The 27,995-nt window shown below is 38.8% G+C and overlaps 1 protein-coding gene across 6 annotated transcripts in view; it reads left to right on the top strand.

Annotated features, from left to right (window-relative positions):
• The window catches only part of ETAA1 (ETAA1 activator of ATR kinase), a 61,924-nt gene extending 35,063 nt beyond the window's left edge, over positions 1–26,861 (top strand). For 2 of the 6 annotated variants that reach the window (XR_016229318.1, XR_011386606.2), the window contains 3 exons: positions 15,003–15,341; positions 16,464–16,622; positions 26,433–26,861. The gene's annotated coding sequence lies outside the window, so the exon portion shown is untranslated. Of the gene's footprint in view, positions 1–15,002; positions 16,623–26,432 lie in introns of those variants that run through there. The other 4 variants (XM_089326359.1, XM_070069032.2, XR_011386610.2 and 1 more) reach the window with 3 other exon arrangements.
• The last annotated feature ends 1,134 nt before the right edge of the window (positions 26,862–27,995 follow it).

Genomic DNA, 27,995 nt, shown 5'->3' with positions numbered 1-27,995 from the left:
CCTACAAGAGAAAAAAGGGGGCATGTTTCTTTCTCCCTGACTACCTTGCACTGGCATCCTGTAACTAGCTGAGAGAGGGCAGACGCTATTTTGGACATATGTAACAACTGTGCCAGCTTGTGTCTGTGCACCCAGCAACAAGCTGAGAGATGCCTGAGTAAGGCTGGGAGAACTGACAGGGGGCTGGGCACTTGTGATTGTGGAAATCTTGTGTGCTAGGACTGTGAAACACTGCGGCTGCGTGGAAGGGTGCAGGGTGTGGCTGGGTCTCTGGGAAGTCACTGTGGGTGGTTCCACATGTTCAGAGCTCCCTGTTTGCCAAGAGAGGGTCATTAGTGCAGGATCCTTGCTCACACTGAGGACTGCACAGATCCTTTGTGTGGTTCTTGTGGCAGCATGACTATGTATCACACCCGCTGGGGCTAGCACTCAGGCATAGGTCTCTTTGGAGGAGAGGAGGTAAGCATGAGAATATGCCAACAGAGCTGGTCAAACCCTCCCCTCTGCTAAAAAAAAATTTACCATGCCCAACTTGGGTGTGACCTTTAACATTCACCTCACCATGGAGCACTGAATAGAGCTCCCTGGCCACACCCAGCTCATTCCTCTTGGTATTCATTGAAAGAGCAGAAACTCTACTAAGACAGAGAGGCACAGTCTAAAATAAAAGCAATCAGAGGAAAAAAAAAACACAAGTATTTCTGCAAATGCCCAAAAATAAACGTAGAAGTTCAATAAGACAAGAATAGGAAGACAACATAATGCCACCTAAGGAACACAACAACACTTCAATATTAGAATGTGAAGATGAAGAGATTGAAGAAATACCAGAAAAGGAATTCAAAAAATTGATCATAGGATTACTTAAAAGTAATCAGAAGCAAATCCATGGATTAAAGAAATCCATACATGATATGAATGAAAATGTTCCCATTAAACTAAGATTTTAAAGAGAAATAAAAACGAAATATTAGAACTGAAGAATTCAATAGATCAAATAAAAAATGTAGTGGAAAGCCTGAACAACAGATTCAGTAGGCAGAAGAAAGAATTTCTGAGTTACAAGATGAATCTCTGGAAATCTGACAGAGCATAAAAAGGAACTCAGAAAATTTAAAAACAGTATTGAAGATTTATGGGATACTATCAAATGACCCAATATATGGGTCTTAGGAGTTCCTGAAGGCATGGAAACAGAGACTGGATTAGAAGACCTTTTTAGTGAAAGAATTACAGAAAACTCCCTGATTTGGTGAAAGAAAGGGATGTCCAAGTACAGGAAGCACATAGAATTTCTAACAGACATGACCAGAAAAGATCTTCACCATGACACATTGTAGTCAAACTTTTCACAGTAAAACATAAAAGATTCTAAAATGTGCACGAGAGAAATGCCACATTATTTTCATTGGATCTCCAATTAGACTCACAGCTGACTTTTCATGAGAAATCCTACAGGCTAGAAGAGAATGGCGAGATACAGTCCAAGTCTTAAGAGAAAAAACTGTCAACTCAGAATACCATACCCTGCAAAGCTCTCATTTATGAATGAAGGTGTAATAAATACCTTCCATGACAAACAGAAATTGAAAGAATTTGTCACCATTCGTCCAGCCTTATAAAACATGCTTAAAGATGTGCCACACACAGAAACACAGAAATACAGCCATCATTACAAAAGAATGTGAAGGCAGAAAATTCCCCAGTAAAAGTACAAAAGAAATTCAAACAAACAATAGGAATATTTATGGAAAAATGGCAGGGCCAATTCATTACTTATCGATAGTCAACTTGAATGTAAATGGCCTCAGCTCATTCATTAAAAGATACAGACTGGCCCAATAGATTAAAAAACAAGGTCCATCTAATTGCTGCCTACAAGAAACACATGTGATCAACAAACATACCTACAGACTGAAAGTAAAGGGATGGAAAAATAGATTCCATGCTAACAGATATTAAAAAGGAGCTGGTGTAGTCATCTTAATATCAAACAAAATAGACTTTAACACAAAAACTGTTAAAAAGCCAAAGAAGGGCCCTATATAATGATTAAGGGATCAATTCAACAGGAAGATATGACTAAAATAAATGTTTATGCAACCAATTACAGGGTGCCTGGCTATTTAAAAGAAATGTTAATAGGTTTTTTTTGTTGTTTTTGTTTTTGTTTTTTGACAGGCAGAGTGGACAGTGAGAGAGAGACAGAAAGGTCTTTCTTTTTCCGTTGGTTCAGCCCTCAATGGCTGCTGCGGCCGGCGCGCTGAGGTCGGCGCGCTGCGGCCGGCGCACCGTGCTGATCTGATGGCAGGAGCCAGGTGCTTCTCCTGGTCTCCCATGCAGTGCAGAGCCCAAGGACTTGAGCCATCCTCCACTGCACTCCCAGGCCATAGCAGAGAGCTGGAATGGAAGAGGAGCAACTGAGACTAGAACCCCGTGTGCTGGCACCGCAGGCAGAGGATTAGCCTATTGAGCGAGCCGCAGCGCCAGCCAAAATGTTAATAGATTTATAGGGAGATATAGACTCCAGTACAACAGTATTAGGAGACTTCAAGACCCGACTTTGAGCAATGGACAGATCACACAGTCTGAAAGTTAAATCTCTCAGCTACTGTTAAGTAATCAGTTGTTCAAACAAAGCTCAAGTAATACAGATGTGAACTGTAACTAGTAGAGCTGTATCTGTACCTCACTTCGTTTTCTCTGGCTATAAATATAATCTGCCAATCTGGTGGTCCAGACTCTGCCAAATTCCAGAATACAGCCAACTAAGATGTGCAAAACTAGATTGTTACAATTTTTCTCTTTTAGCTTATAATAAATGTATTTAGTTATATCACTTTATGATTTGCTTTTAGGCCTCTTAGAAATTTTACATGTAGCCTCTTCTCCACCTATATGCATGCTTACTCAGTTATTCTGATAATTAGGAATGTTATATTTTTATTCTATTAAGTATCTTTGTAACAGAACATCAAAACTCTAATCTTGAATTTCCCAATTTCTTATACCTAACTTTTTACCATAAGTAATGACAAAGTTGGTATTTTGCCCTTCTTCATTTCCTCTCCTCTGTCATCTGCTTTGGGTTGAATATATTATCTTTCATGTTATTAATCTTTACATATGTAATTATAACTCTGCCAATGATTTGTTAGCTTTTAGTGATGTGCTTTGACCTGAAACTATTAAGGATAAATAAATTGGAAAAGTTATATTACTTCTCATCTTCATTCTCTCTCCTTTTCCATTTTTGCTATACTATTTCTGTGCTTCAAGGACATATAGCAATAATGATCTTTTCTAACTTGAACCCTACATTTTTTTACTCAGTATTCAGTATTAATAGAGACAGTGTTATCATCAATCATCTTTTCTATAATTTTTCTTATTCAAATAGATCACTACACAAAGTCAAACAGGAACAATATTTTCTGAGTTCTTATACTGGTTATAATATATTGCTTTTTAAAAAAATCATGTTTAGGGCCAGCGCCGTAGCTCACTAGGCTAATCCTCCACCTTGCGGTGCCGGCACACCGGGTTCTAGTCCCGGTCAGGGCGCCGGATTCTGTCCCGGTTGCCCCTCTTCCAGGCCAGCTCTCTGCTATGGCCAGGGAGTGCAGTGGAGGATGGCCCAAGTGCTTGGGCCCTGCACCCCATGGGAGACAAGGAGAAGCACCTGGCTCCTGCCATCGGATCAGCGCAGTGCGCCGGCCGCAGCGCGCCGGCCGCAGTGGCCATTGGAGGGTGAACCAACGGCAAAAGGAAGACCTTTCTCTCTGTCTCTCTCTCACTGTCCACTCTGTCTGTCAAAAAAAAAAAAGTCATGTTTAAGTAGGTGTAGAATTCTTAGGCCCTTTCCCTACCTGCTTTATTTCCTTAATGATGTTTATTTCCTTTAAGGATCTAAAAAGTTGTAGGATTCCCTACAACTTCTTTTTTTTTTTTTTTTCGACAGACAGAGTGGATAGTCAGAGAGAGACAGAGAGAAAGGTCTTCCTTTGCCATTGGTTCACCCTCCAATGGCTCCAATGGCCGCCACAGCTGGCGCGCTGCAGCCGGTGCGTCACGCTGATCCAAAGCCAGGAGCCAGGTGCTTCTCCTGGTCTCCCATGGGGTGCAGGGCCCAAGCACTTGGGCCATCCTCCACTGCCTTCCCAGGCCACAGCAGAGAGCTGGACTGGAAGAGGAGCAACCGGGACAGAATCCAGCGCCCCAACTGGGACTAGAACCCAGGGTGCCAGCGCCGCAGGTGGAGGATTAGCCAAGTGAGCCGCGGTGCCAGCCACCACATTATTTCAATGTAATTTCCTTTACTTTACTCTTGTTTTCTACAAATTTTATATTTTCCATAATCTTTTACCTTAATTTTTATGATGGTTTTGTTTTTTGTTTTCACTTTGCAGGTGAACTTATATTCAGTCTCTTGTCATCTTGTGATTTCTTCTCTATCCTTAGAGGGTACTGCTTGATTAAACATTTTTATATTTCTGTTGAAAAATTTGGTTCCAATTTTTCTGCTCCTTTAGAACACTTTTCTTTTTTTTTAACTTTTATTTAATGAATATAAATGTCCAAAGTACAGCTTATGGATTACAATGGCTTCTCCCCCCCATAACTTCCCTCCCACCCACAACCCTCCCCTTTCCCTCTCCCTCCCCCCTTCCATTCACATCAAGATTCATTTTCAATTCTCTTTATATACAGAAGATCAGTTTAGCATATATTAAGTAAAGATTTCAACAGTTTGCACCCACATAGAAACACAAAGTGAAAAATACTGTTTGAGTACTAGTTATAGCATTAAATCACAATGTACAGCACATTAAGGACAGAGATCCTACATGAGGAGTAAGTGCACAGTGACTCCTGTTGTTGACTTAACAAATTGACACTCTTGTTTATGGCATCAGTAATCACCCTAGGCTCTTGTCATGAGTCGCCAAGGCTATGGAAGCCTTTTGAGTTCACCAACTCTGATCATATTTAGACAGGGTCGTAGTCAAAGTGGAAGTTCTCTCCTCCCTTCAGAGAAAGGTACCTCCTTCTTTGATGACCTGTAGAACACTTTTCTTTATAATATTGTTTATTTGGAAGCTATTTCTCTTATTTTTTTCCCATTTTCCTCATAGTATATTTGTGTGACTCTAGTGACACTTCCTTTTTTTTTTTTAATTACTCACCTTAAAAGTGGGTGATTTTCTTCAAGATCAGTTATTTTCAGAACTTTTGCATATGGAAGACTTCAGAGCTATTTTCCATGTTATCTAGAATTATCCTGAAGACTCAGAAGTTTGTATATCAGTTTGTGTAATGTTTATTTTTTTCTAATCAGTGAGGATATGAACTATAAAAGTTTTGCACAGTGCCATATCTCTGTGCTCAATTTCTACAGAAGTCTTCTTTCTGTAAAGATAGCTCATCTGCATAACAGCTTGCCTACAGACATCTTCTCAATTCTCAGAAGTAAACTAGGTCCAGGTTTAGTTCTTGCCTCCAGTACCTGCAACCTATTTTTGTTGTTTCAAACAAGCATTTGGATTTTACACTTTAGAGAATGCCCCTTTTTTCCCTAAGAAGTGTATTTTGTTGATTGCTTCTGAAATCTAAAGCTACAGTGTTGTTTCCCTGTTTTGCATACATCCCGCCTTGATCTCCACTCTTGCAGGAACCCTATATTTTTATTTTTTAAGTTTGTGGTTTTAGTACTATTTTGCCCCAGAAAAGTTTGTGTTATTTATGGAGACAGCAAGGAAAGGCTGCTACAGCCAAGAGCGTGCCCTTTCTGCTTTTGCAGTGACATGCAAGATATCAAGCTTCCATGCTGTTATGCTCCCTTACCTGTACCTCTGTGGCAACTGGTGTGATGGCAACTAGGCAAGCCCTGAAGATGACACATTTTCAACTTGTCAGCAGGCCCAATAACTGATACTGTTCTGCTGTGTAACTCCCTGACTGCCTGCCAGTCATATATGTCTGAAAAGCATATATAAGAATCTTAGGACAGAGCAGGACGCAAGCCTCTTTGCTGCATGTAGCTCAGGGGCCACCAAGAGCAAGCAGACCTCTCTTCTGTAGCTTGTTGGCTGCCACAAGCAAGAAGATATGTACTCTCACCCGTGGCTGTAAAATTGAGGGATGAATTCCCAAAGCTTTGAAGTTGTTCTTTAGGCAGTTCAGGCCCCCACATGAGTTGTTGGGGTGTTGGCTAAGTAAAACATGTCTCGTCTACCTGCAGCCCTACAAGTATTCTTCCAGCTTCCAATCCTACACACCCCTCCATCATAACAGCTAAGCACAGGCCCAACGTTATTACCTCTCTTTGTGATGTGAGGGATTTCCAGGAATGAACTGAGGAAATATTGACTCCAGAATCACCTTCGTTTTTGATGCCAACTCTTTGGTGACATTATATTCAACACTGTATAAATTATACCTGTTGGCTTATTCCAATTTAGAGATTATTAAAGCATATTTCAGGAAATTCAATTTTGAAACAATTCTATTTGAATTCTGTTTGCTTTCACCTGTTTAAGAAGCTCTCAGTTGTGTTTCTGACCTCTCACTAATTAAGTCACAATTATTTTTCTTAGTTTTCTTAACTAATCAAATGTTTAGGCTTAAAATATATAATACATGAATTTAAGTAACATGGTTGCTCTGTAACAAATTATATTTCAACAGTTTGGGGAAAACCTATCTTTAGCACATGGATTAAAAACCTGTACTTTCATATATTACACATCAGTAGTCCTGGGACTATGTTGCCAGACTCAAGTATTTTCATTCATCAGTTGAATGGACAATTAGAGCACTTGTTTTCTGGACCTGCCTGCAGACTAATAGTTTTATTTGACTTAATTAACATTTTATACAACAATTTTGGGACAGTTACATGAACAGAACAACTTACTGCATTTTTATAGATTTCAGTGGGAAACAATAATTAACATTTAGGGTTGATTTTAAAGAAAATATACAAAAGTCCCTTTTAAAACTTTTAATTTTATAAAACTTGAACCCAAAAGAATCTGGTCACTTAGGAGAAGAAATTGAGATACAGTTTGACCTAAGGCTTAGGAGTAAGGTTAACATCAAAATTTATGGTGTCATTTCATCTGTGGGTCAAAAACTGGACTTTTATGCTTCTTAGTATAGAGGAGAACTTTTTCATTTCCTTTTTTTAAATTTATTTCATTTATTTTAAAGAGTTACAGAGAGAGGTAGAGTGAGAAAGAGAGAGAGAGGTCTTCCATCCACTGGTTCATTCCCCAGACGGCCGCAACGGCCGGAGCTGCGCCGATGCGAAGCCAGGAGCCAGGAGCCTCCTCCAGGTCTCCCACGTTGGTGCAGGGGCCCAAGGACTTGGGCCTTTTTTTACTGCTTTCCCAGGCCATAGCAGAGAGCTGGATCTGAAGAGGAGCAGCTGGGACTAGAACCAGCGCCCATATGGGATGCTGGCGCCTCAAGCCAGGTCTTTAACCTACTGCGCCACAGTGCCGGCCCCTTACATTCCCTTTTTAATGCAGAAGAAAATATTCTGTGTGAGTTCTATTTTGGCCTACTATTAAACACTATTGTCAGCCTTCTTTAATTCAGCAGTATTTCTTCTGTTAATCAGGAACAGCAATGATGCAGAATTCTTATTTTGTCTTTGAGAGTTTCAATTTTATATTTTCTTGGTTTACTTTTAACAATCATATACTTTTTGTTTGATAGTGTGATCATTGGGAAAGATTCTAGAAATACAGTTGCATATAACATGCTGAAGAAAGCAGTCTTACTTTCTTTCAGTGTGAATTGGTGCAATTGTTACAAGATGTTGATTAGATGTGGTATAGGTTCCAAATAATTGCTTTATAAAAAATGTAAAGGATATGGACCTAGTTTGAGAATCTGCCTCTTAAATTTAAGCCCTGACTTGAATTAGCTGGTATTTCCAAAAGAGCTTCTTTTACCCCAGAAACATCTTATTCTTGAGAGGTAAATGAGCACACAACTTATTTCTTCAAATTAGAGGATGGGAATTAGAGTGATGAAAGAACTAAAACTAACACCATTAAATAGGCAATTGAAAACAGCTGATTTTTCTAACCAGGCAGTAAAGAATCTCTTTTCCTTAAGATGTCTGAAGCCACAGAAGCAATGTCTTTGAACAAGCTCTATTGTATCATAAGTATCCTTTTTTACTCCATTATTTTCAGGATTGTGGATTGTGGTTGGAAAGTGTGGACCTTTGCAGGAACAGAAGGGAATTTTCCAACCTTATGGACCTTGTAAAAGAAAGGAAGAGGTTTTAGAACTTGAAGTGAAATTGATAAGTACTCTCCAGACAGATCCTAAATGGCTGGATTGAAAGCAATCTTGGAACTATAAATTTTAATTTTTTCTATTGAAAAAAATTGCAGTCATAGCCATTTTAGTTGATTTTATGTCTCTCGGGAAATTGTTTATTAGTTACATTTACTGATTTAATTTTATTAGATGACATGATAATTATATATTTTAGAAAAGTACTTATGCATATTCCTGTTTCTGACAGAGTATGAAGAAAAGACTATATGAATAAAACTAGATTCACTAATAGGCTTATGTATACTTAATAAGTGTCCCAATTATTTTAATTAAGGGAACTATATAAAAAAACACATGTTTTGTTTAGTGGGATTTTGTCATAATGAACGAGTAGCCATAATTCAAAGTAGGAACCTCTTAATCATATGTTCAGGGCAGGAGTTATTCTAAGTCACTGACTGATGGCCCACTGGAATCACTTGGGAAGCATTTAAATGAATAGTAATATCCATTTGGAGATTTACCTGGGCATTAATATTTTTTCAAAAGCTCCCTGGATAATTTTAATGGCATCCAGTGTTCAAAGCAAAGCTTTCCATGTGTATACACTCATTTAAAATATTTACTGTCCTAAGCCCAATATTGCTAAAAATGAAATAGTATTTATGAAATAAGTTTATTTCCTAATTGGAATGAGTCTTGGTTACTGTACTTAGGAGCTTTCTTGCACTGGGAAAGATTATTTAAAGAGAAAGAAACAAAAATTTTCAAAATATGGCAGCATTAACAGCTAATTATGGTAAAGAATTTATCCTAAAGATGTTCTAAGAGGAGAGAAATCATGGAGGAGAAATGATTAAACAAAGATTCCAGGAGAAGCTGGAACTCAGTCTAGGCTTCTACGTTTGATAACTATGGTAGCCAATTCCAAGATGACTCCCAATAAATTTCACTTCTATATTCACATCCTGTGCTTTACATCCTCTCCTCCTCCCTCCCTCCCTCTCTCTCTCTCCTTCTCTCTCTTTAATAACTCTGGAAGAAGCCAGTTGGGAGGATACTTAGGCCAATATACAGAGAGGCCCAATGCAATGAGGAATGGAGGCCTTGCCAAGGCCAATAATTATGTAGTGAGCTTGTAAGTGGATTCTTTAATTTCAGTTAAGTTTTGAGATGTGTGCAGCTTCAGCTGATCACTTACCTTCCACCACATGGAAACCTTCAGCACAAACAATTCAGACCAAGAGTAGAAAACAAGCCATTTGAAAGAGCATAATGAGCAAGGAAGTGAAGCGGGACTTAAATGTTGTGTTAGGTTGTTCTGTCTGGAAATACAGATATATTGGCTAAGAAGTGTGTGAGAAGGGAGTAAGAAAAATATAGATTATTGAGAATTTGAAAAATGTACTAAAAAGAAAAAGGAAATAAGGAGTTTGGAAATTGTTTCATTTCTCTCAAAATTTTGGAAACATTTTTCTCACAATGTGATAATTCAAATACAGAAGGTATATATATTGTATATATTGTTTATAAATTATGAAGAGAAAAATCAGAGCATTGATTTATATAAAAATGATGTGCAGTATTGTGAAAAATATTTAAGCGTACTAACCATACAGCAAAGGGCTTAAGTAGAATGGGAGATCTGGCATATAAGGTGAAATTCATCAATCACTAGTGAACACTGAAACCAACAACAAATTTACATGCCATAGACTAGTAATAGCACAAACATCTAAATATGTATTAGAGAGGCTGCAAAATCCTTTTATTTTAATGAGTTGATTTCTAATCAAATTGACTTCAAATATATTTACAATTTTTCACACATTAATTGTGCTTACTTCCTACAAAGTATGTAAGTTCTTACTTAAAAGTACAAAGGCAGCAGTTTTTAATTCTATCATGATATTGTAATAGGAGCAGGAAAGAATTTTATGAATGAAAATTCACCTGGTTTAAGAACAAGCACAGAGCCTTCTTTAACTGTCAGAATGTTTTCTTAAGGAATTTTGCCTTGGGCAAGTCTCTGCTTTTAGAATAAATCAGATCTAGCTCAGTTTTATCAGTGTTTTGCTTTTGGCTGGATGTTTATTTTGCAAGGAAAACTCAGCATCAACAGTTGGGTCTAGGTTGAACATTAAGGAAATTGTGTCCATACTGTAGAGTCTGCATGAATTGCCTTTTGCTAGTGATTTATTTGCTTTTTTCCATATTTCTTCAGAAAGGAAATAGAATATATTTCTTCTTAAAGTAATAGGATTTATTATATAAATTTCAAAAAAGAAGCAAAATAGAAGTTATTGTATTTAACTGTACATTGTAATACCACCAATTAGAATATGTCTTTATTGCATTTTTGTGTCCTTTCTTCTGGCATTTTTCTCCCTCTGTATATTTGGGTGATGCTGTATAATTTTGATTATTTAATATACACAGTTTTATATCATGTTTCTACCTCTGCTTGGATCCATTAATTTATTCTTTCAACAAATATCCATTGAACAATTTAACATCTGTTATATTTTAACTTTAACTTTTATTTTTATTTTAACTTTATATTAAATTTTAATAGTGGCATAAAATCCCATAAAGTACAGTACCATTGTTTATATAATCTATATTCTATTGAACATTTAGTCTCTTGTCCTATTTTTGATCTCTGAAGGTTTTTTAATTTTAATTCTTACTTTTTTGTTGCAATATAACATATACAAGTTGTAAATCCAAACAGTAAAAAGGAGTTTATATGAAAAATTTCCTCCCATCTCAGAAATCCAGATCCCTACTCATCTTTCCTTTACTATGATTGACTTCTCTTCCTTTAGAAGCAGTCTGCAAACATTATGGAGAAAACCTCTTAGCTGCAAATGCTTCTTGGTATTCAGTTATACGGGTCTTTATTATTATTATTGTTACTTATTTAATCAGTTCTTTGTTGATGTGTACCTAGGTTATTTATGAATTTTCTGCTATTTCTCTATCCTATTAGGTTGGCCACTTAGTACTGCTTGAACAATGTTAAATTGTTCTTGACTTTAATTAGGATGTATCTAGTTTTCCAACATTAGGCAAGATCCTGGCTTTGAGCGTCAGGTAGAAAATCTTGTTAAGGAACTATCCATCTATTATGTTAATGTGTTTTAAAAATCAAGAGTGGATTGTTGTATTTTTAGTATCTATGGAAATGTATGCATTTTTTCTCCTTTGATTTTATTAACTTGTGGGGATACACTGAAAAATTTCATAGGATCTACCATCCCTGCTTTCTTAGGATGAATTTATGAAATACAGAGTTGTAGTCATACTGTGTACACAATTTGTATCAATTTTTTTCATCTTAACATAGGAAAGTTTTATTATTTCATCTTAAATACTTAGCATATATTACCATTTTTTAATAATTATCATTCTGTTGTTGTGTAATGAACTTATTTCCATTCTAAGCTATTTTAAACAATGAGAAATGTCAAATGAATTTTTGATTTATGCATTTATTAATTAGTAGTGAGCCCTAATCTTGTAGTCTTAAATAATTTTAACATTAAATACTGCAATTTGAGTCCCCTCTCTCTCACTATGGTGGAAAATTTAGTTTGCAGCCCCATATAAATATTTATATAGTAGAAATAAATATTTATTTGAAAATCAGAATTACAGAGGAAGGGAGAGACAGAAATCAATCTTCTATCCACTGGTTCACTCCCCAACACTTCAGCGCTGGGCCATCTTAAGTGAGGAGGCAGGAGCTTCTTCTAAGTCTCCCACATGGGTGCAAGGGCTCAAGAATTTGGGCTGTCCTCCACTGCATGTCCAGGCACATTAGCAGGGAGTTGGATTGGAAGTGGAGCAAACAGGACTTGAACCGATGCCCATATGGGATGCTAGCATCGAATATGATGGCTTAACCTGTTGGGCCACAATGCTGGCCCTTCCAATATCTTTAAGGATCTTCTGGGACTTATTTTTTTATAGCTATATCTAGTTTGGATTTTTTGGCTTCTACTGTATTTTGATCTATCTCTGACCTTTCGTGGCAGCTTCTTTCTGTTCCCTTAATTGAACCTAGATTGTTCTCCCTGTCTTAAATTTTCCAAAACATAATCCAAAGACAGCTGTCAAAGGTAGTTCCCCATAATAGATATTTACTGTTGATTTCATATTTATACAATAGATAAGATTATCATTAAACATTCTTGTTCTTACAATTTCCTTAGTTTTTTGTGCTATTGGGAATTTCTCACTTTGTAACTTTTCCTTGAATGTAATTGTCCATCTTCTCCTTTCATCTCTGGACTTCCTCGATCCCTTTCTCACTCTAGTCCCTGTAAACTAAAAAATCTTCCCATTTTATTGTGAAGAGTAATTTTGTGCTCTCTATATTTACCCTTAGCTCATAGCCACATCCTAAGAACTACAATAAGGCTTCAAAGATTTTTGTGTGTGTGTTTTTTTTTTTTTCTATTTTTGATAGTTAAAAAGCAGTTCTCTCCTAAGAGGAACTGGTCTGCCTCACCCTCATCGTAATCCTTTCCAGCAGTGTTGATCAACTTAGAACATAGTTCTAAATCTTTAAACAGGATGAGTCAGATAATGTAGTACCAGTACTTGTGTGGTATTCCCACCTGTATATTTTAAGCCTTCCAAAAAGTTGGTAATTACTTACTTTCTTTGTTGATGGACGAATTAGATTGTTCAGAATCTAACATGATGTATCTGTCAGCAGCATTGATTCATCATCACAGAATGCCAAAGCTTTCTCTGATCTGAAAAGCAGGAAGATTAATTGATCAGTGTCTTTCACCTCCTTTTCCTCCCCTGTTTTTAATTCCCTCTGTATTCTTGCCTTGTGTTCTCTCTGTCTGCTTTATTCTCAAAGAGAGACATGGTTCAGAGAGTGAGAGCAGGATTAGACACAGTGTAAAAATTACATTCATTTTTACCTTTTAGGTATTAATCTAACCTCTATTTTGTTAAGCACTCTTCTTTACAGTGTGTAATGGGTTAGGACTTCTCTCTCTCTCTTTTGTCCTATAAATCCTCTACACAATCATTTCTGTGTGACTTCTATTGGCCTTTCCAGGATTATCTCTGGTTAGACTATATTTTGCTCTCTTTAATATACAAGGAGTGGGACTTAGAGAGTTAGATACAGGGATTATAGTCTCTATGTAGTGTGTGCTCAATTATAAATATTAAATTGCACACAGAACAGTAAACTGTCTACAGACAGCAACAGTTTAATGTTCATAGTCTGATGTTGATTCTTCTCACAGGATTACATAAATAATACAAGAAACCATTCCTTAACTATCTTGAATAGGGCTTTGGCTTTCCTGCATTTATGACTAATTGACATAGTCATTGTTGTTTTCATCATCATCATCATCATTGTCAACTCTCATCACTTTGCTCTCCTCCCTGTCTAGAAGTAGCCTCTTCCCATTCTGTACCTCCCAACTGGGGCACACAAGAAATGTAGCTCAGAGTTCTGAGAGAGATGAAGGGTAGAAAGGGTAGTGAGAATTGAAGGCATAGAAGCAGATGATTATGAGCAATGAGCACAGAGACAGGAGGGTCATAAGTGAAGGATGCACCATTAATGAATGGCAAGGAGGAGAAGGTCTGGGAATCTCAGAAAAGGAGAAAATCTAAATAAGTAGGAGTAATATTGAATGTAATAATATGTTGTGATTCATGCTAACAGTGTGTTCACAATCCCATGTGTAAGGGGACAAAAAAATAAACTGCACCCAAAACACTCATCTCTGACATCTTTCATAGTTATATAGATAAAATGTATATATAATTAAATACTTTATTTATATTAGCTGGAGACAGATGTATAAAATCTAAACATAATCCTCAAATTGCACTTTCACTTTATAATTCCAGTCTACCTGACTACCTTATTTTCTAGTGTAAATAGAAAATTAACTTGTTAATACCTCTCCTATTCTTCCATGCATTGCGTGAAGATACAAATTGCAGCAAAATGATCATCATTTGGGTCAACTTGAAGACAGATGAGAAGTTAGTAATAAGGACACTGGCAATTCAACATGGAATGATAAGTTCCTGAAGCACGATTATTCATTGTCTCACCAGAGTGCTTCTGGGATGAGAGTAGTTGCATTTAATTTTGTTTGTTTGTTTGTTTGACAGGCAGAGTGGACAGTGAGAGAGAGAGACAGAGAGAAAAGTCTCCCTTTGCCGTTGGTTCACCCTCCAATGGCCGCCGCGGCCAGCGCGCCGGGCTGATCCAAAGGCAGGAGCCAGGTGCTTCTCCTGGTCTCCCATGGGGTGCAGGGCCCAAGCACTTGGGCCATCCTCCACTGCACTCCCGGGCCACAGCAGAGAGCTGGCCTGGAAGAGGGCAACCGGGACAGAATCCGGTGCCCCGACCGGGACTAGAACCCAGTATGCCGGCGCCGCAAGGCGGAAGATTAGCCTAGTGAGCCGCAGCGCTGGCCACAGAGTAGTTGCATTTAAAATCTTGGTATCACCACCTACACACAGGTCCTTGAATCTTGAGGAAATAAACCAAAGTGACGTCAGACAGTATATTTTAAAGTGTTGTGTTTCTAATGTTTGGAAACTAAATCTATTTAATTTATTCAAAGAGTTACCTGTTTTTATAGATGTTTTAGTAGTATATGTTGGAGAAACAGACTTTAATAAGATAATTTTTATATTCTCTCCAGGATTCCAAGGAACATAAAGTCTATAGGGAAGTCTGCAGAAGTGGAAGCAAACACAACCCAATATAAAATGCTATAATGGAACCAATTCAACAGTACTAACTTGGTCTGGTGTTGGAGGGACTGGTAAGGAATGGTTCTCAGCAGAACTGTCATCTGAGGTAAGCTTAACTGAAGAATGAGAAGAAATTCTCAAAAGAAGAAGGGAGGAAAGTATGTTCCCAAGTACTCCCCTCACCTGAAAACATCAAAGAGATGCATTTTTAGCAGAATATGCCTGACATGAAGATCATGAGGTGTCTGAAGGGCCTAAATCACATGTGACTGTGAAGACAGGGACAGGTAAGAATAATGCATCTAACGGGATGGCTTAGCCAATGGATTCTAAAGGCAGACCACATATTGGGAATCCAGATTTTGTTGCTGATTAGCTTTGTGAACAGGAAATTTACATAGCTTTTTGAGGCTCAGTTCTCTGAAAAATTGCGTTTCCAGTGATATCTTCCCCAAAGCGATCCTGTAAGAATTAATTGAAATAAATACTTTCATGGTACCTGGAAATAGTGAGTTTAAGTATCAAAAGGAAAAACAATACTATAAGAAATCACATCATGCAAGCATTTAATAATTCAGCATTTTAACATTCTTGTTTTTAGAATAGGATATATACAGCTGGTGCCGTGGCTCAATAGGCTAATCCTCCGCCTGCGGCGCCGGCACACTGGGTTCTAGTCCCAGTCAGGGCACCAGTTCTGTCCGGGTCGCCCCTCTTCCTGTCCAGCTCTCTGCTGTGGCCCGGGAGTGCAGTGAAGGATGGCCCAAGTGCTTGGGCCCTGCACCCACATGGGAGACCAGGAGAAGCACCTGGCTCCTGGCTTTGGATCAGCGTAGTGCGCTGGCTGCAGCGTGCCAGCCGCAGCGGCCATTGGGGGGTGAACCAACAGAAAAAGGAAGACCTTTCTCTCTGTCTCTCTCTCTCTCACTGTCTACTCTGCCTGTCAAAAAAAAAAAAAAAAGAATAGGATATATACAAACTTCTTTGTGGCCTAACAGTGGAAATTGAACAAAATTCAGAAGTACAAAATATGAGACGTAAAATCGATGCACTTCATTACATCACATGAAGATTTCTGTTAAGATCATTGTGGAAAGACAAGTAGATAAATGAATGGCAGAATGAGAGAAGGAAGCTGTAATTTTTAAATCTGATGGAATTTTTATATATAAAATAAAAGGAAATCCTACAAAACAACAAGAAAAATATAGTGACCAGTAGAAAAGTAGACAAGGAATATAAATGAAAAAAAATTTCAGAAAACAAAACCAAAAAGGCAGTGAGCATAATGATTGCTTAAATTAAATTTCAGCAGACAAAAGCAAATAAGTACACAATGAAAGAATCAGCATTTAACCTAGAAGTTAAGATGCCCATGTGCACATCAGAGTAACCATCTTCAATTTCAGGCTCTGGCTCCTGACTCCAGCTTCCTGACAGTACAGATGCTGGGAGGCAGCAGTGGTGGCTCAAAGAATTGGGTTCCTGCTTCCTATGTGGGAGATCTGAACTGTGTTCCTGGCTCCCAGCTCCAACCTTGGCCCAGGCCAGGCCATTGAGGGCATTTGGTAGGTAAACAAAGAGATGGGCACTCTCACTCCCTGTCTTCCTTTCTCTCTTCCTGTCTGTATCTATCCCTCTGCTTTTTTTTAAAGATTTATTTATTTATTTATTTGAAAGTCAGAGTTACATAGAGAGAGAAGGAGAAGCAGAGAGAGAGAGAGAGAGAGAGAGAGAGAGAGAGAGAGGTCTTCCATCTGCTGGTTCACTTCCCAATTGGCAACAATGGAGCTGTGCTGATCCAAAGCCAGGAGCCAGGCGATTCCTCTGGGTCTCCCATGTGGGTGCAGGGGCCCAAGGGCTTGAGCCATCTTCTCCTGCTTTCCCAGGCCATAGCAGAGAGCTGGATCTGAAGTGAAGCAGCCGGGACTTGAACCAACACCCATATGGGATGCTGGCACCAGAGGCGGCGGCTTTACCCTCTACACCACAGTGCCGGCCCCATCCCTCTGATTTTAAAACAATGAGATAAATTTATATTAATGAAACTGGTACAATTTACAAACTTGATATGTTGATAAGGATGGGAGATATAAGCAGTAAAGGCTGGGGCATCCATCCTGAAGAGTACTTACTAAAATAGAAATATACATAGTTGGGGCTGGCATTGTGGTGCAGCAGGTTAAAGCCCTGGCCTGAAGCGCTGGCATCCCACATGGGTGCTGGTTCTGGTCCTGGCTGCTCCTCTTCTGATCCATCTCTCTGCTATGGCCTGGGATAGCAGTAGAAGATGGCCCAAGTCCTTGGGCCCCTGCACACACATGGGAGACCCGGAAGAAGCTCTTGGCTCCTGGCTTAAGATCGGTGCAGCTCTGGCCGTTGCAGCCATCTGGGGAGTGAACCAGTGGATGGAGGACCTCTCTCTTTCACTCTGCCTCTCTCTGTAACTCTGTATTTCAAATAAAAAAAATCTTTAAAAAAAAGAAATATACATAGCAATTCCACTTCTGTGTATATACCCCAGATGTATTTATCACAATGTCTTAGAAGATATATCTGTCAGGAAAGGCCAGTTGTCTTGCAAGAGAAATAACCCCAAAATCTCACAATTGAGGAAAGGTAAGTATATTTCTTATTCATGCTACATATTCAGCACACATTGGCAGAGTCTTTTCTGCTCATCTAGCCTCTGTGAAACCCATGCAGGAAAAGCAAGTAATTTTAGACATTGCTAATCCCTGTACCAGAGGAGAAAGTGTGTTAGCAAGGGTTCTGAATGGGAGGTTATATGTTCTACCACATTAAGAGACATGTGTCACTCTTTAAACAATTCAATGGACAGAACTAGGCACGTGAATCATTTGACAATAATGGGTATAGAAACTACAGTACCCTATACATTTTCCATCCAGCTTTCTGCTAATGCATACTTTGGGATGTAGCAATGATGGCTGAAGTACATGGATCCATGTGGGAGACCCACATGGAATTCTGGTCATTGGTTTTGGCAAGGCCCATCCCTGGCTGTTATGGGCATTTGGGTAGTAATCAACCTGAAGGAGTTCTCTTGCTCTTGCTCTTGCTCTTGCTCTCTCACTGTGTGTAACTCCACCTTTCAAAATTTAGGTAGATTGCATGTGTCCAGGAATCTATCCATTTCTGATAGATTTTCCTGTTTGCTGGCATACAAGTCCTGTCGCTCCCCCTCTTCGCGGAGGAATGACACAGGACCCTACGCTGTTCTTTTGTCTGCTCAGCCCTCCCCGGGTTTGCTGCTGGTCCTTCCCGGGTTGGCTGCCGATCCTTCCACCTCCGTGGAAGGGCGGTTCCCCTTGCCACTTTCCCCACTTCCACGGGGGAGTGGCACACCGCTGGCCGGCTCTCTCAGGGGCGGCTCAGATGTTATCTGGATGTTCCCCTTAGATGTTTCTGGTGCATGTTGTCTCTCTCCTCCCTTATAGTCCTCTTCCACCAATCCCAACTCTGCTACCCACACGCCGAGTACGCTGTTCTCCTCCAATCAGGAGCAGGATCAGCTCCTGCAGGTCATCACTCAAGTTGGCGAGAGGCAGCTGCGTAGAAGTTGTTTACTCCTCTCCCAGCACCATATTGTTGGAGAGCAGATGCATAGAATAAGTCTTAATTCGAGTAACTTAGTCTAGTCCGAGTTGCTCCCCACAAAGTCCTTGTAGTAATTTCTGATGATTCTTTTTATTTCTGTGGTGTCTGTTGTTACGTTTCCTTTTTCATCTCTGATTTTATTGATTTGGGTCTTTTCTCTTTTTTTTTTTTTAGTTACTTGGGCCAATGGGGTGTCAATTTTGGTTATTTTTTCAAAAAACCAGCTCTTCGCTTGGCTGATTTTTTGTAATGTTTTTTGGATTCAATCCTGTTGATTTCTTCTCTGATTTTAATTATTTCTCTTCTCCTACTAGATTTGGGTCTGGTTTGCTGCAGTTTTTCTAGGTCCTTGAGATGTGCTGAAAGCTCATCTATTTGGTGCCTTTCCAATTTCTTGATATAGGCACCTATTGCTATAAACTTGCCTCTCAATACTGCTTTTGCCGTATCCCATAAGTTTTGATATGTTGTGTTGTTATCCTCATTTACTTCCAGAAAGTTTTTGATTTCTCTTTTGATTTCTTGAATGACCCAGTGTTCATTCAGGAACATGTTGTTCAATCTCCATGTGTTTGCATACACTCTAGGGTTTCCTGAGTTGCTAATTTCCAGCTTCATTCTGCTGTGGTCTGAGAAGCTGCCTGGTATGATTCTAATTCTTTTAAATTTGCTGAGACTTGCTTTATGGCCTAGTATGTGATCAATCCTAGAGAAGGTTCCATGCACTGCTGAGAAGAATGTAAAGTCTTCAGATGTAGGATTGAAAATTCTGTAGATATCTGTTAGATCCATTTGGGCAATAGTGTCGATTAAATCTGCTATTTCCTTGTTGATCTTCTGTCCGGATGATCTGTCTATTTCTGAGAGTGGAGTATTGAAGTCCCCCAGTACTATTGTATTGGAATCTAAGTCTCCCTTTAAGTCCCTTAACATATCTTTTAAATAAACTGGTGCCCTGTAATTAGGTGCATATACATTTATAATAGTTACACTTTCCTGTTGAATTGAACCCTTAATCATTACATAGTGCCCCTCTTTGTCTCTCTTAACAGTTTTTATATTAAAGTTTATTTTTTCTGATATTAATATGGCTACACCTGTTTTTTTTTTTTTGATTTCTGTTGGCATGGAATATCTTTTTCCAACCTTTCACTTTCAGTCTGCATGCATCTTTGTTAGAGAGATGTGTTTCTTGTAGGCAACAAATAGTTGGGTTTTGTTCCTTAAGCCAATCAGCCAATTGGTGTCTTTTAACTGAAGAGTTAAGTCCATCAACATTTAATGTGACTATTGATACATAGTGACTTTGCCCTGCCATTTGCCAAAGATATTTTCTAGTATATGCTTTGAGCTTTTATGCTCTTTTACTGGTAGGTTTTCTTCCTTTACCTTCTTTCATATTGATGGCTGTGTTTCTGTGTTCCTGAGTGTAGCACATCTTTAAGTATCTTTTGCAGGGCTGGACGAGTGGCGGCAAAGTCTTTCAATTTCTGTTTGCTATGAAAGGTCTTTATTTCACCTTCATTCACAAATGAGAGCTTAGCAGGATACAATATTCTGTGCTGGCAATTTTTCTCTCTTAGCACTTGTGCTATGTCTCGCCATTCCCTCCTAGCCTATAGTGTTTCTGATGAGAAGTCTGCTGTGTGTCTGATTGGAGATCCTCTGAGAGCAATCTGACGTTTCTCTCTTGCGCATTTTAGGATCTTTTCTTTATGTTTCACTGTGGTAAGTTTAATTACCACGTGCCGTGGTGAGGATCTCTTTTGGTCATGTTTATTGGGGGTTCTATGAGCTTCCTGTACTAGGATGTCTCTGTCCTTCTCCAAACCCGGAAAGTTCTCTGCTAGTATCTCACTAAAAAGGCCTTCTAATCCTTTCTCTCTCTCCATGCCTTCAGGAACTCCTAGAACTCGAATGTTGGTTTTTTTAATAGTATCCTGTAGATTCCCAACAATATTTTTTAGATTTCTAATTTCCTCTTCTTTTCTTTGGTTTGACTGTATGTTTTCCTGTGCTCTGTCTTCTAAGTCTGATATTCTCTCTTCTGTTTCACTGACTCTGTTTTTTAGACTTTCTAATGTGTTTGTCATTTGATCTATTGAGCTCTTCATTTCATTTTGATTTCTCTTCACTATCACACTTTCCTGTTCTACTAGTTTCTGCGTTTCATTTTGATTCTTCCTTAAAATTTCATTTTCATGAGAGAGATTTCAATCCTGTCCAATAAGGATTTCTGTAGTTCAAGGATTTGCTTTTGAAAACTTCTAAATGTTCTTATCATAAATTTTTTGAAATCCGTATCTTACATTTCTTCTATCTCATCATCTTCATAATCTCGGCTTGGGGTGTTTTGTTTATTTGGAGGCGTCGTAGTGTCATCGTTGATCTTGTTCCCTCGATTTTTGTGTTTGTTGCTTGGCATTGTTAATTCTTCTTCCCTCACTGTGAGTGTTTTTTTTTTTTTTTTTTATACTATGTCTGTGTTAAGTGGACTGTCTGCTGTTGGAGGAGCCTTGGAGGCTTGAGATGGGTGTGGCCTGAGAGCTCTGCTTCGTTCTTCCGGGTTACGGGTTACGGGTGTGCAAAGGTGACACCCTCAGGTTATGCATGGTAAATCTCTCTTTTAATTTCTTTCTTTCTTTATTTTATTTTTTTATTCAGGAGGTAAGTTATACCGCACGGCTGAGCAGAATTGATGGTATTTAGCTTCCGATCTCTGGCTTCTACCCAAAGAGTCTGTGTAGGCTCAGTTTCTCCTGCGGACTCACACTGGGTTGCCTAGGCTACTGAATTGTAGCGCCTTAGTTCCTTAGCTCTACCCTTTTGTTATGTATATCCAGAGTGGGGCCTCCTCTTTGTCTCTTGCTTGCCTTTGCAAGGTTGGCGGAGAGAGAAACTTTTTTTTTTTCCTTCTCTCCTGTAGTCAGTCTGGTGAACTTTCCCGCCTCAAGCCTGCTTCCTCTAGATTCTGACCGCCGTTTCCCCGCCAATGTCTCGGGTTACTGAGCTCACTTCCCCTTCCAGCGCCGATGTTTGGACTCGGAGCCCTGGGTGTCCCTGCTCTCTCCACTGGTCGTCTGTGTCACATCCACTACCCTTCCCGCACTGGCATGCAGACCCTGCGGCTCCCGCGGCTCGGCTTCCGCGCAGTGGGTGACCTTGCTCTCCCCATAGGTCCTCCGAGTCACAGCCACTAGATCCGGAAGAGTTTCCTCTGCAATTTTTTTCTGATCCTTTTTCTGAGGCTACTGTAACTCCACTTTTATTAAACTAAATTTTCCCGAACTATCGGTGCGCACCCTCACTATTCTGCCTTCTTGGCTCCGCCCCGTCCCCAATTTTTTTTGCATCACTCACCTCTGTTTTTTTGCTTATGCCAAGATGACTGAAGGCTTCCACGAGTAATATACCTAATCTCTTCAGCAAAGGGTTTTCTCCAGAACATACAGGAAATATCCTAATTTTGGTGACTTTTACAGTCTGATAAGCTAAGAATTTTTGAAACCATCAAGTCTTTATTTCCTTATATTTAACAATTCTTCCCACAATGTACCACTTTCATTGCATATTTTACTATAAGGAGCAAAAAAGAAGCCAGCCTGCAACAATATTTGCCTGGAAATATTCTCAGCTAATTATTCAGGATCATTACTTACAAGTTCTTTCCATACAACTGTAGAACATAGTTCAGCTAGACTTTCTGCCTCTATTAACAAGAACTCCCTTTCCCCAAGTTTTCAAAATCATGTTTCTCATATCCTTTTAAGCCCACACCAGTAGCAGCTTTAACATTCATATTTCCATCAGCATCCTATTTATGACTATGTATATTCCAAAATAATAAATGCTTTCTCTATTATGATTCTCTATTATGATTCTCAATTCATTTTTAGCCTTCACCAGCAGTGCCTTCAACATGCATTTTTCTACCAATGGTCTGTTTAAGACAATCTAGGCTTTTTCTATCATGCATCTTAAAATTCTTTCAACCTGTACCCATTATTCAATTCTAAAACCACTTCCACGTGTTTATGTATTTGTTTTAGCAATACCCCATCTTTATTACCAAAATCTGTATTAGTTTCCTGTGCCTGCTGCAATAAATTACCAGAAACTTGGTGACACAAAACAACAAAAATTTATTCTCCCACAGTTCTGGAGGCCAGACATCCCAAAGCAGTTTCATTGCGCTGAAATCAAGGGCCTGTTGGATTGTACTCCTCTGCCATGTCTAGAAGAGAATCCATTCCTTGCCTCTTCTGTCCTCTGGTTACTTGGTTTTTGCATAGATCATTCTAAGCTTTGCCTCCGTGGTCATTTTGCCTGTATTTATTTTAGGGGGCATTACTTAGTCTATCAAAAATATTTTTATATTTGCATATTATTGCAAAGAGAACACAGGAAATTATACAAGAGAACTTCAAAAAGTTCATGATAAAGTAGAATTAAAGGTGTTTATTTTGGTACCCAAGACGTTGAAATCTATTCATAGTTTCATCAGAGTATGTGTTTTCGATGAACTTTTTGAAGACCCCTTTTCAGTTTCCTAGTGTTGACCCTTCCTGGCATTAAAGAAAAAATTCTACATAATAATCATGATATCCTTTTGAAGTCTTTACAGAATTCCATTTTATGGTACTACTATACTTTATTTAACACAACTTAACTGCTGAACATTGAGACCATTTCCAATCTTTCTGCAACATTTCATTATTATAAATGCATATGTGTACAAACAATCTTTGTGTACTTGCCCAATTAGTTAGTTAGAGCCTGTAGTGGAATTGCTGACCTTACTTGGAATCATGGAATGGTGAAATTTAAGAGCATTTGGGCTCCATTTGGTTATTTTCCAGTTAAATTCTCAGCTATATGATTCTCTGAAATATCATCCAAATTTGCCTCTCAAGTGTTAGGATTTGAGCCAGCCATTTGTGCTGACAAGCATAGAAATATTCTGAAGAGCTCTCATGATCAACATCTTACATAAATTAATGTTTTCTGTAGCTACTGTTCATATTTATTCTGAGTTTAAAGCCTGAGCACTTCTCTACTTCTCTTCTCCCTCCACTTCTGTTCTGTTTCACCCAAAGGTGAAATCAATTAGATCCAGATGTAAATGGTGTTTTTTTTTTATTTGACAGGTGGAGTTACAGACAGTGAGAGAGAGAGAGACAGAGAAAAAGGTCTTCCTTCCATTGGTTCACTCCCCAAATGGCCACTACAGCCAGCACTGCGCCGATCCAAAGCCAGGAGCCAGGTGCTTCTTCCTGGTCTCGCATGTGGGTGCAGAGTCCCAACCACCTGGGACATCCTCCACTGCACTCCCAGGCCACAGCAGAGAGCTGGACTGGAAGAGGAGCAACTGGGACTAGAACCCGGTGCCCATATGGGATGCTGGCGCCGCAGGCGGAGGATTAACCAAGTGAGCCATGGTGCTGGCCCCGATGTAAATAGTTTTAAAGAGAGAGGATGCAGACAGACACCTGAGGAATGTTTCAGAGGTCTCATGTCAAAGGTTGTTCTGGGGCTCGTGAGTTTGAAAGTTGTAAAGTGTGGTGTAAAGTTGTAAAGTGTAAAGCTGAAATGTGGGGTCTGAACTGCAGTTGTTACTGACTACTTAGGTATTGCAGTCCATGTAATATTTTAAGCCTAAGTCTACACAAAGACAAAAACTTACCTGTATTAAAACTTAGTTGGTAATAAAGTCAATTTGGAGCCTGAAATCACATACCAGTACCAGATAATATGAACATGTTTCTTTTATCTTGTAGTAAAAAGTGTCCATTCAGGGTGAACACAAATCCAAATGAAAAAACATGTTAAGAAATGAGCCTTCATCATGAGTTTATTTTATCTCACTGATTTTTTTAATCAAGTCTACATTTGGACTGTTAGCATTCACTTTAATTGCTTCTCAGACTGTTCTTTCCAATATTAACTAACATCAGGGGATACATGAGAAATATCAATTAAATTTTGCTCATGTGTGCTCCTCTTGAGGACTTTTATGCTTCCATTTTTAGTTGTTATAAATACAGATCCCTTCAGGGTGTCCACCTTTGCAATGGCTGTCATCTTTGTTTACCTCAATGAGGTCATCACAAGCACACCTAGTTTCTAAGTTTTTCCTCCGTAATTAATTTCCTAGAGTCACTGAATAACTTTATCTACCTTCTGCCTTAAACTTCTCATTTTCTCTACTATCCTTATTTGCAATAAGTCAACCAGAATTAAGCACAATATGGCTTTCCCCTTCAGTGGTGCTGAAATAATGTCTTCTGACTCATGCTCTGTGCACTGAGTGGTGATGGAGGCAATCTGTGATTGTTTGCTTGTTAACCACTTGTACATGAGATTATTAACTGCTTGTTTAATTGTAACTCACTGAGAGTTCCACTCTCTGTTAAATCTTATTATCATGTGAGTGCTATGCACCAAATACATCTTTCTCTTAATCTAAGTGGTTCAGGTAAAATATTTACTTTTTCCCCTTGATTTTGAAACTCACTACTCCTGCAATACACACACACCCATTTTTTCATTTCTGTAATCAGAGTATGTCCTAGAATCATTACACATCTATAATGTAGTAGTTTCTTCCCAAAACTTTCTAAGTGGTTCCTTCATCTTACAACAATTCAAAGAATGGTATCTTAAAATTATAGAGTTCAAAAGCACTTGGCTTTAAGACACTAACAAATTACTATGAAACAATTTTTTAAATTTTACATTATAGACATTAAAGTTACTTTTTGGAAATAAAAAAGTATTTTTGTCTTTTATGAGTATAGGCCTGAGTTTCTATAGTTTGCTTTGTATTGCTTTGCCATTGCCTGTACATAGTTATCATGTGATGATGATTAGAAATAAATTAATCCTAGAGACCCTCCCTGCTTTTACATATATTTATCATCTCCTTTCCACTCAAGCACATTCTAACTTTAGCTGACTTTATTCTTAATTTCTTTGCTCCTGATTCTATGGCTGAGTCTTATACATAGCACTGTGTAAAACAAAATTTTGAAGTCAAGGGTATATTATAAATAAACACCATTTTCTCTGTCTTGGTTCCTCCTATAAATTTTCATGGAACTTTAACTGCTGAATTCCATTATCTTCAAAAACAGAGTGGGTAAAATGCCAGATTTGAATACTAAGGTTCTATGTTTGTTCAACTTCAAAAAATATAAAGGCATGTTTATTATCTATATTCTTAAAAAATTTTAGGGCCAGTGCCATGGCTCACTTGTTTAATCCTCTGCCTGCGGCGCCGGCATCCCATATGGGTGCCGAGTTCTAGTCCCAGTTGCTCCTCTTCCAGTCCAGCTCTCTGCTGTGACCCAGGAGGGCAGTGGAGAATGGCCCAGGTGGTTGGACCTCTGCACCCACATGGGAGACCAGGAAGAAGCACCTGGCTCCTGGCTTTGGATCGGCGCAGTGCTGGCTGTAGTGGCCATTTGGGGAGTGAACCAATGGAAGGAAGACCTTTCTCTCTGTCTCTTTCTCTCTCACTGTCTATGATTCTACCTGTGAAATAAAAAAAATTTTAAATAAAAATATGTACCAAATGCAAATATATTTTCAAATACAAATGGAAATTTTATGGGTAGCTGGAAAATAGGCATATGTTTATATCTTAAAATATGTGTGGGGTTGGCACTGTGGAGCAGCAGATTAAGCGGCCACCATCAGTACCAACATCTCATTTGGGTGCCAGTTTGAGACTTGTCTGCTCCACTTCCAATCCACAGCTCTCTGCTATGGCCTGGGAAAGCAGTAGAAGATAGCCCAAGCCCTTGGGCTTCTGCACCCATGTGGAAGACCCGGAAGAAGCCCCTGGCTCCTGGCTTCAGATCCACACAGCTCCAGCCATTGCAGCCAATTGAGGAGTGAACCAGCAGCTGGAAGACTCTCTTTCTGCCTCTGCCTCACCTTCTCTCTCTGTGTAACTCTTTAAAATAAATAAATAAATCTTTTTAAAAAAGTGAGCACTTTGCTTAAAATCTATATAATTACTATTCATTTTTGTAAACATACAGATAATTAGATATGTGATTATAGATTACATAAGATTGACCTGTATGGTCGCATTCCTATATATAAACATGTATAATTTTTGGCATATTTTGAGAAACATATAATCTGTTTAATTGGGTACAATAAAAACTGGATTAAATTCCGTCTCTGCCATCTTCTTACTTTGTGAAATTAAATCATTTAAATGTTCTGATCCTCAGTCTCCACATCTATAAAATTTATATAAAATAGGGACCAGCATTGTGGCATGGTGGGTAAAGTTGTTGGCTGCATGGACACTGTTCAATGTCCCAGGTGCTCCACTTCTAATCTGGCTCCTGCTAATGGCGTGGGAAAAGTGCCAGCAAGTAGTCCACGTGCTTGGGCTTCTGTCCCCCACCTGGGAGACCCATGTGAAACCCTGGCTCCTATCTTTGACCTGGTCCAGTGCTGGCCACTGAAGCCACTTTAAGAGTGAACCAGCAGATGGAAGATCCCTCTCTCTCTGTTTCTTCCTCTCTCTGTGTTTCTCTCTGTTTTTTAAAAATTTAAGTTATACAAGTTTCATGTAGTTCATATATACATCTTTAGCAATATAATGATACTTGCCTTCCTCCCATCCACGCTCCAACTCTTCTTCCTCCTCCCTCTCCCGTTCCCACTCTTGTTACAGAAATCTACTTTCAGTTTACTTAATGATCATAAGATGAACACTACACTAAATAAGAGCTCAACAAGTAGTATGGAGAAAAAAAAACACTGTTCCTCAACAGAAGAGTCAAGGGCTGTAAACGATCATTGATTCTCAAAATGTCCATTTAATTCCAGTATATTACATTTTAGGTACTCTATTAGTTAACCCTGATCAGGGAAAGCATTTGATATCTTTTTGGGACTGGTTTATTTCACTAAGTAAAATGATTTCCAGTTCCATCCATTTTGTTACAAAAGACAGGATTTTATGTTTTTTTATAGCTGAATAGTATGCCATAATATATGTAAGTTATAATTTCTTTATGTAGTCTTCAGTTGATGAAACTGGGTTGACTCCATATCTTAGCTATTGTGAATTGAGCTGCAAAGAATATGGGGGTACATATCACTCATATGCTGATTTCTTTTGGTTTGGATAAATTCCAAGGAGTGGGATGGCTGGGTCATATGGTAAGTCTATATTCAGGTTTCCAAGGTTTTTCCATATTGTCTTCCACAGTGGCTGTACTGGTTTACACTCCCACCAACAGTGGATTAGGGTACCTTTTTTCCCACATCCTTGTAAGCATTTGTTGTTTATTGAT

The sequence above is a fragment of the Oryctolagus cuniculus genome, chromosome 2, assembly GCF_051225735.1.
Source record: "Oryctolagus cuniculus isolate XC-2025 breed Fujian yellow rabbit chromosome 2, ASM5122573v1, whole genome shotgun sequence".
NCBI classification, from domain to species: domain Eukaryota; kingdom Metazoa; phylum Chordata; class Mammalia; order Lagomorpha; family Leporidae; genus Oryctolagus; species Oryctolagus cuniculus.
This window is presented reverse-complemented; position numbering and strand designations above follow the sequence as displayed.